General features: G+C 45.3%; 1 long non-coding RNA gene across 2 annotated transcripts; it reads right to left on the reverse strand.

Moving 5' to 3' along the window:
• Positions 1-3,789: 3,789 nt before the first annotated feature.
• Positions 3,790-8,829, reverse strand: LOC134162687 (uncharacterized). Of its 2 annotated transcripts, none has more exons than XR_009964405.1 (3): positions 8,641-8,829; positions 6,861-7,048; positions 3,790-4,430 (listed from the first exon to the last, which is right to left on the reverse strand). It is a non-coding gene; the product is annotated as an uncharacterized LOC134162687 (long non-coding RNA). The 2 variants fall into 2 exon arrangements; XR_009964406.1 differs by lacking the exon at positions 3,790-4,430 and adding an exon at positions 6,054-6,148.
• Between the last annotated feature and the right edge of the window lie 872 nt (positions 8,830-9,701).

Here is a 9,701-nt window from a genome sequence, read left to right on the forward strand (position 1 = left end):
TGCTACCCAGCTGTCTATGCTACGCTGTTCAGGCACGATGCTGAGGTGAGATCAAGGGGAGCAAAGCTGGGCTGCCTCAGTGGTTGGGTAGGGGGGGTCTTTGAAATTGGTGATGCAATAAAAGCCAATAAAATGAGAACAGTATGAGACAGATCTCTGGGTTGTCTAAATAAAGCATGGCTGAGGTGACATCACTGGGGCAACAGTGATTTATAGCAGCTGAGGAGCTGGTCCATAAAGTTGGGAGTAACTCTTTCTGTGCTGTGATTTATGTGCTCCTCTTATTGACTGCTTAGGAATAAGCTCTCTCTTATAAACAACCCGGGAAGCGATGGAGGCAATTGTATCTTAATGAGACCATGGTTCAAAGCACTGCCCTGTTCCATTGACCCTTCTATAGATCAGAAAGTCTCCTTGATTTAATTACCTTACAGAACCTCAGACTAGACAGCTCCAAAAGTCATTTATGTCCCAATCTTTCTTTTCGTGCACTTTATAGTGATTTACAATTCAGCCAAAGGGACTCTACAGACAACTGATGAGAAGTGTTTGTATGCAATTACACTGTTTCTTCAGGAAAAAAAAAAAGCCAATTTGGAGACTGTAAAGGTCTTGTATCATTTCCCAAGCACAAAGAAGCAGCAGTTCTGCTTTTTAAGTCTAAAGGACTAAAAACATTAAGGATAAAATTAGGGGAATTTAAATTAGAGGCAACACACTGCACACATTGGGAATGTTCGCATTTGGGAAGTTCACAATTCAGTCTTGTGCACAGTTTTCAGCTGATGCTACAGGATTGCTCCACCAGGACTGTCCCATCTCCAAGGGGATCCCCCCATCCTCCTTCAAATCTAAGGGATAAAGCAATGGAAATAATACAATGGTGCCTAGCATTCACAAGTGACTATTCTGTCTCAGAACTTTAAATCCAGCCTTTAACTAGATAAGGTTCAAGACATCTCCCCAAATCAATGAAAATGAAAAATCCAACTATTCCATCTTATCGTCTTCTGGAGCAATGCTACACTGCATCCAAACGTGCAGCAAACAGCCTTGGCTCCTCTTTGATGCTTCCTCAGTGCTGCAGCCCATGGGATTTCCTCTCACTGCTGTCAGAGAAAGATGCTCATGGTCGTCACAGCCCAAATCGAGTGTAGCCAAGCCCGGGGACCGCAGCTATCCACAACGCCCAGTGCCCAGAGGTGTCTGATGGCCACTGAACCAGTGTGGGAGCTGTCTTCATGCTACAGAAATCTTCATAAATATTCAATAAACACCAGCCTCCCTGTCGAGTCTTTGGAAAAACCACTCCTCCCAAAGCCTTTCCCTTATCTCTGCGCATTCAAAGGCGTTTCTGTTACAGTCACCAGAAGTCCCTGCATGATTTACAAGCTGACATCCCATTGCATTTTCATTATTTATTGGAAGATACAATTCCCACTCACCTTTCTTCCATACTTCTCTTTGCACATCCCCTACCCTGACTGAGGAGCTGCCTTTTCCCTTTCCACTAAATCTTTCTCTCCCAGTACCTCCCCGTTGGCATTTTCCATCTCTTTCCTCTCTCTGACTGCAGATAGTTGGAGTTTCAGTCTGTAATGTCATGGTCTGACCTTGGCACAACTGTGTCTGCCTCAGTCTCAGGGGTTTAAAAGCAAGAGCCTGCAACAGAAATGACTCAGGTCCTTTTGCCCTGGACATCAGCGCAGTACCTGTGCTCAGCAAAGCGCTGTCATTAACTACCTCATGCCATTAATTATCACCAGTGTTCAAAATGTAGCAGAGTTCTGAACAAAGCATCCCATATAATGGCATATTTATACCCTGTGAATACACTTTTCTCTTTACTTTCAAAGCCCATAAGCAGAAACATTCCCTCCCTCAGGAATTAAGTCTCCTGGGCAAAGTTATAATACATGTTAAGAGAGGAACTTTAACCCATGCTGTAAACCATAAATTAATATTTAATTAACCTCTGCCTTTCTTTAATACAAAATACTATTATCCAGATTTCAGGGCTGGATTGATGCTGCATCACTTGGCACAGACCGGGTCTGCTGAAGTCACTGGAAGTTTGGGAACCGGAGACCTGCAGGACACAGGTCACTTTGAAAGCTCCTCTGTAACACTTACCCATATGGTGCTGGTAGCTATGTTAGTGAGAGGACCTGGATCCTTACAGGGTTTAAGTGGGTACCATTCGATCAATGCAGACACACAGCTTCACTTTGCCACAGATCTGGTACCTGTGACCCATCAGCAACACAGCTCCAGAGGACACAGTACAAAAGGAAGATCAGTCTAGGTGAAAAATGACACCAATAACAGCAGAATGAAGCCCTCCCATGTATCAAACATTATACAGCTGCAAGCAAATCCTGTCCATTACCTGGCAAAACAGGATTAAAATTACGCCTGTAAATTCCTCAAGGGGACAGATAGGGTACATATGAAAGTTTTATATACTTCAGGGCCTCCCTGTCTCTCTGCAGTCAGATTTGCAGCTTGCTTTCAGAGATTACTGCAACGGGTGTCCTGGGGTTTGCTCCTCTCCTGTCTGGGTGCCTTGGACCTGCCACTGCACCCTCCTTGGGCAGGGTGAATGCTCCCACCACTTCCACCTGATGCAAACCTTGGGTGTCACACAAGCACAACTATAAAAGCCAGCCCAGCCTGCTGATTTGTACCACAAATTGGACAAGAGGAACACAGATCACGGCGATGTACGCTGCTGACGATGTGTCTGGGCTTTTGACTAGCTGTAAATCACTGCGACACAGTGGAGCTTCAGAAAGCGAGATTGGTTTTGGTGTTATTTCAGTAATCTGGTGCTTCTTTCAACATCGATGCAGCCCTGCTGCATAAAACTAAAAGGGAAAAAACTCTTATTGTTTTTCGCTCCATATTTCTAAGTGTTCTCCTTAGCTCAGTTCTCACTGTTCCCAAGTGATGGGGACTCTAATCCAGGCAGCAGTCCTGTTTATTTATAAGAATGAACCAGAGCCACACAAAAGGTTATGGCTACAGGCCAAATGTCTTTGACATCATAGCCTGTCATTAACAGCATAAATCCTCTGTGATTTCATTTCCCAGTCAGCTAACCAGCATCTATCACAGCTGATTTTAAAGGGAAAAAATTGTCTAAACATTTACCTTCAAAGCCCAAACAGATCCTATCGTTCCTTTCTGCTTTCCCAATATTAAATATATTCCCTTGCATATGGCATTTTTATTACAGGTTGCAACCAGTCACAGAGCTTGTTTGAGAAAGAGATACAGACAAAGAGAAGTTTTCTTCTTGTTCCCTAAGGGGAAGAACAAAACCAGCATCTCATTTCACAAAACCTTTGCTGACCACACTACTCTGCTGTTTCACTGTATTTTTGTTCCCCTGCTTGTGCACAAGATCTTTATCTGGTCATTCATTTTGAGGGAGAAAAAGGTTGCTGTCTGTGCTACAGCCTCTTAAATACAAGACCATTTAAAGTGGACAGGCCAGCACAGTTTTCCTTTAGACCAAGCCTGGTTCTTCTTTCCCATAAAATGACTGTGGTTATGTGCAAAACACGAGCAAACGACTCGGAGCACACAAGGACCAAATATACATGTAATAGACTGAATACACGTGCAATCCCTGAGGATTTTGATTTAAGACACTTCGGTATTCTAAGTCTGACTGACCTTGGTACATTTGCTGGTGGATAACGCTGCTTGATGGGCTGCCCTGGTATTTGCTCAGTCCTTGCTGGATACATTAGATTGGGCCTAAAAAGTATAAGAGAAGTTTCCCAAACCAGGGCTGGTATTAAACCTGCAGGAGTAAACTGGGAACGCTACACTTGTACACAAAAGTAGAGAGCCAGAGAGTCAGGTGTGAACTCACCTTTTTGCATATGAACCGAGATTACAGAACTGAGTCCAGACTACAACATTTGAGAGCAGGAGGACACAACAGGGCATATCCAGATGGAAATGTCCATAATACAATGCGCAACACTGACTTATCAGGTCTCATCTCAAAAGCACCCTGGGAGAAGTTAATTATACACAATTGCAGATTAATTCTGCTATCTGAATGAATTCAGATGAGAAGAACAGGCTCAGATCAAGCCCATTTCTCGTCTGCTGCACAAGGGGCAGAATTACACGGGCAATTTGGTACACAGTGGCAGCAGCTTGGCAGAGGCAGCAAGCATGGCTCCTCCTGATGCCAGTGCAAATGCCCAGAGGCTGTATTTTCTCAGTCCCTGATGCATTTTGGTCACAGGGGACAGAGCATCAGAAGGAGCTGCACACAGCGAGCACCATGCCACGGGGCCAGGGCAATGCAGCTGGCCCCTAGTTCAATATTCCCAGTGCAGAAGATAACACATAGGGGCACAAGAGCAAGATTGGCTGAGCAAGCACAGTCTCCCCTCTTCCTGTCCACCCTGCTGTATTCAGAAGAGAAAGGACAGAACAGGAGCTGGGCATTACAGTTCCCATTCGAGGCATCCCTCCTGCCTTCATTCCACATTAACCCTGTACCCCAAAGCCCTCACCACCACCAAAGAGCAGCAAAAGGACCTCACGCATACCTTCACCAATATAAATTAGATGTTTCCTTTTTGTGAGCTGTCTGGAATCTCAGGAGGCACCCGCAAGCGAACGCTACCCAGACGTGCAGACAGCACAGATGTGTCAGAGCGCTCATGCGAGAGCCAAAGTTAAAATATGCCTGCAAAGCACCAGTAGCTTCATTCTTATGACTAACACATCCCAAAGGTGCCATAACATGCACTGATGCAGTGAATTCTGGGGCGCTGGAAGGAGTACAGTGAGAGGAGGAGCTGGGGAGGAGAGTTTCTTAGGAAAGCCAACAAGTTATTTTTCCACCATTTATCATGCTACTTTTACACTGGGAGTTAGCCTTTTCCTCCGGCTGCAGAGATGAAAAGTCACACAATTCCAGCATGAATTAAGCCAGCCAAGAAAAAGAAAAGCAGCTTTCTCTGCTCCCCAGGGCATATATTATGCCTATTTGTTAACATTTTTTGATACGTGGAGGAGAGAGACTTCAAGGAAGGAATGCGGTCATCTCCTATCTGAAGCAAAATCTACCACGTTGGAACGGGCTGAACGTGTTTAGTTAGGAGGATGTGCTGGGGCAGTAATATATTTGAGTGGTCATGCTTGCATGCGTCAGTGCAAGTAATACGGTGTAGTGCTGTGAGCAACAGTCGCACGATGGACTCTTACAGCACCAGTGGAAATAATAACTGGTACATCTGTAGCCTGGCAGCAGAAGATGCGTGCCCAAAAGAGTAGGATGTCAGCAGCGAAAGGCAGACCTCAGCCATGGTTACAGAAGCTCCCAGGGTTTATGTGCTCCTGTGGATAATGAGCTGGGTGCCAGCAAAACTCCATGAGCCTTTAGAGTAGATAAAGTTACCTGTAAGCGTGTTGGGAAGCTTCCTCCTGAACAGCCACCAGCAATGACCATCATCTGAAGCAATCTTTCCAGGGACATGGAAACACCTGTGGAAGGAAACCTGCAGGAGTTGAAGTGTGTGAATGAGGTTTCCAAACAATACATCATGAATTATAGCTCAAATACATGCACATAATTTACATGTGTCACAAAACCTCCAAGTCTGAAACCCCAGAATATGAAAGGCTGTGCCTGTTGAATCATTTACTGTAACAGCAGTATCGGCATTAAAAAGGCGCTGCGATGCCATTCCTGCAGCAGATGAAAAGGAGGGACAATACATGCAAATGCTACTCACATTTTCTTTCCCTGCTCTCCCAGTGGTTTAATTTATATCTGATGAGACCACGGTTTTAAGAAGGAGAATGGCACATTAGTCTCACTGGTAATACCGCTCAGGATGAAAGCGCTCTCATTATTCGCAGTGAAAGATCCAGATTTGCTTAAACAAGAGCTGTCACAACACGCTGGGGTCCAGGGATTCCTGGGGGAGCTGGTCTGACACATTTGAAGCCGATTTGCATTAATTTAGAACCATTGGACAAACAGACTCTGCAAGATTCATAAAGATGTTTAGTCAATGCATACCTCGAGTTAATTCAATAGCAAAGCTGACAGATAACACGCCAAGGGCCAGGCGCAGCCATTCTGGCAACCCCTCCTCATTAAACCCCGAGCCTAAAGAACTGCACAAGGATCTCATCATGGGAGTTAATGAGCTATAAATATTGAAAACACCAAGACACTGCAACTGCATGGAACCGTGGCAGCTATGAAGGTAAATACCAAACCCACAGGGGTCCTCAGGGTCAAAGCTGATGATGGGTGTCACTGGGATGAGAGAGCAAAGAGGGGGGACAGAGCGAGAAGAGCAGAAATAAACTCCTGAGCCCACTGGGAGATAGACTGGCAAACCTGAGCTAATGCCTCTAACACAGCTCCAGCCCTGGCTGTAATTAGGATAAATCAGGGCTTCCCTAATTGCTTTTAATCCCTTTGGCTTTGCATACAAGAATGGCCATGCACCAGCCCTGCAGCCTCCCTTCCCACCGGTACTCCCAGAGCAATTTCCCGTATGGAATCAGGTTAGCAGGGTGGCCAGGTAACGAGGGGAAAAGGGAGGCTGAGGACACCAGGATCTCCAAGTGCACCATCACCACCAGCGCAGCCTTTGCAAAGCAGGATGGAGGTGACACTGCAGGTGACATTATGCCTTCCTCCAGTGAATTCATTGCTTTCCTTTTCCAGATACTGCTGTCACAACTACCCCAAACCCTGCAGGTTGAGTAGCTCCACCTGAAGGAGACCAGTGTGCTACAAAGAGCAGATGGAGCATGTTTACGCTCCATTTGCTTTGAAACACAAAGTGAGCATTTAAGCAGCTCCATACCTTTATTAACTTTATTCTTCCTTTAAAGCTTTTTTTTTCCCCTCATCTTCAATTAGCTCCTGGGCTTCTTATTAGAGGGCAGACATCTCCTGCCAGACTCTTGCAGGAGAAAGAATGGAATTCCCTGTTTCCATCTGTAGATCACAGACACATCCCGAGTCAACTGCAGACAGCCAAAGCTCTCTTGCCTAAGGTGTAAACAGAGAAAATACCAACTTTTGATCTGCTTCTGCCTTTCCAGCATAAGTGAAGCCAGTGCAAGTATCAACATGGGAAAGAGAAAAAAGTGTTTGCTTGGTCTGCCTTGTATTCTCTGTGTGCATGCAAAGGACTCACACAGAAATAAAGGGGTGAAGATGGAAATGACCATTTCCATCCTTTCTGGGACCTAACAGCCACTGCACCGCTTGAGAATACTGAAAGACTTCAAAAATCAAGCTAAAGCAGTGTGATTTCTCTGGGTAATCTCTTTGCCCCAGGGTGAGATTCATCCCTGTTCTGTGCTATTAAACTGTAGAAATCTATCCTTTCCTCTCAACAGCCTATTATACATCAATTAAATGGAACTCCAGTAATGATTTCAGTGGAAGCAGCATCTTAGAGTTCATTAGTCTCGAGCAGCACCAGCAACCAGATTGCTCTCAAAGCCCAGTAATGAAGAAATTTCATAGGTAGTGACCTGAGTGCTCTGGTTTGTTCTGCACTGACAACTGAGTATCAATACCTGCAGGCTCAGGCAGCACAGCGAGCCCCATGGCCCTGCTGCTCCAAGCCTGGATGAAATACAGGCATAGCCATGAGGCACCCTGCATGCTATGTAATGCAAAATAATTAATGAGTTAATTTGCATATCAAGAGCAGTTTATGCACAGCCAGATATTTTGCCTTTAAAAGAAGACAAGGAGTTAGTAAAATATCGATGCTGGAAAGCAGAACCTTTGGTTTCCTACCTGCTGCAATAGGGAAGGTCTCCCCAGGGTGCCTCTTGCATCAGGAGGAAGCAGGGCTCATATGGGAGTGAACCTGCTACCACTGGGAGGTGGAAAAAGGAAGGTATCCAACAAGGAGAGGAAATCTGCTGCAGCTCATGACTTCCCTTTTGCACAGCTTCCAAGGGTGGTTCTGTAGGTATTTCACATTTTAACACACATGTCATCTGAATGAGACTCAGTGTAGATGATTCTTTAAATAAAATCTGTTTCCAGTGTCTATGGGCTGAAATCCAAGCAGTAAGGAAGGAAAAGTTTGGGGAGCATTGTGAAGAATAACATAAAACTCACATATTGCTGAAGCAGGTGTGTTTGTAGCCCCTTTCTGTCCTGCCCACCCAAACCTATAAAAGGCATTGTTTTTACTTTTAACCACCTGGATTTGCACATTCAAACAAGCTGTAAATGTTACAGATTAAAGGCTGTATTTCAGAGAAAACTTTGGAAGGAGGAAAAAAAAAAACTATGATCTGCTCAAGACTCATATTTCATTTTTATATTCTTGACCTTTCTATAGCTTTCATTGTTTTCACTTCACTGTCCCATCCCCAGACATCAGCAAACCAGCAAGAACATCTCTGCGACCTGCAGGAGAGGACAAAGCAAAGGCAATGCATCAAGCTAAAAAGAGAGGGTTATGAAATAATGTTAACTCCTTATAAAATAAAGCCTACCCAAAGCATAAGATGAATGGCAGGATTCAGCTACAGATTTCAGAGCCACCTGGAGAACTGCCAGAAGCAAGGAGCAGCCTGCTGCAGGTCCCAGTGCGATGGTGATACTGTTCCTACCTCTGATGTTTGTGCTGGGTGTGAGATAAATGGTCCATGTGATGTTGCTGGTGCTCACCTAGCAGCATGTGCTCCTGTGGAAGCATTCCTTCTCCTGGAAAAACAGTATTTTTCTCCTATAGAAGAAATACAGGATTGCTGTGAGCGGCTGCAAAGTGCTGTTGCTCTCAGCAGGCATTGCTCCCACATAGCTGCTCAATCACAAAGACTGAGTCCTGTTCCCTCCCCTGAAACTTTGCCATTTTAAACTCAGACTCCACAACCACTCAGCTGGTTTTACTCATCCTCTAATTTCCATGGAAAGCCATTGCAGCTGTAGTGGGGTGGAGGGTAGAGTGGGGCTTTGCGTGCTTGATGCTTGCTAGATGCATCAGCTGGTGTGGGAAGGAAGACGTCTTAGCTCTTACCTTGCTGGCTACCAGAAGACGCTGCCTGTGTTTTGTTGCTGTATTTATGCTGACTCCACCTGGACCGGACCAGTGGCCAGCAAGAGAAGGGAAAGGCACTGACAGGAGAGGGTGCTAATGATTTAGGCAACCGGAGCCAGGCAGACTATGCAGAGACCTGCTGCCTCGGCAGCAAACATCAAAAGCCAGGCTCGGAGCAGTGAGCAGCTCTTTACAGTAGGGAGAATAAGCAGATCCAGGCTGTGACAGTTAATATGTACCTCTAAATCCAGCCCTGTAATTATTATCATTATTATAAGCTTTTCCAAGAGACCATTAGATGTGAAAAGTAAATTTGGGTTTATAAATGGAGTCATTCACGATAGGGTCAAGGCTCCATCCGAGGCATCTTTTAACAGTATTGCAGGCTGATTAAAGGTTTGGGAAATCATCAGAGGGTCACAACTGCACTGAAATGCTCTATTGGCCGTCCTCAGCCTCCACAGGGTGCTGCATTCCAGTGAGATCAGCAGTTTGAAGCTGAGTCATGGTTGGGCAGCCTCAGTATCTGCCCTAACGGCCACACACAAACACATGGGAAAGGAGCCTCCCAACACACCAAATGAGGGCATTGAGTCCTTTCTTGGTTACTCCAGGCCCTGTTATGCTTCCCCA

The sequence above is a fragment of the Pezoporus occidentalis genome, unplaced genomic scaffold, assembly GCF_034315485.1.
Source record: "Pezoporus occidentalis ecotype Australia unplaced genomic scaffold, CSIRO_AGI_Poc_V1 ctg190, whole genome shotgun sequence".
In the NCBI taxonomy this organism is placed as follows: domain Eukaryota; kingdom Metazoa; phylum Chordata; class Aves; order Psittaciformes; family Psittacidae; genus Pezoporus; species Pezoporus occidentalis.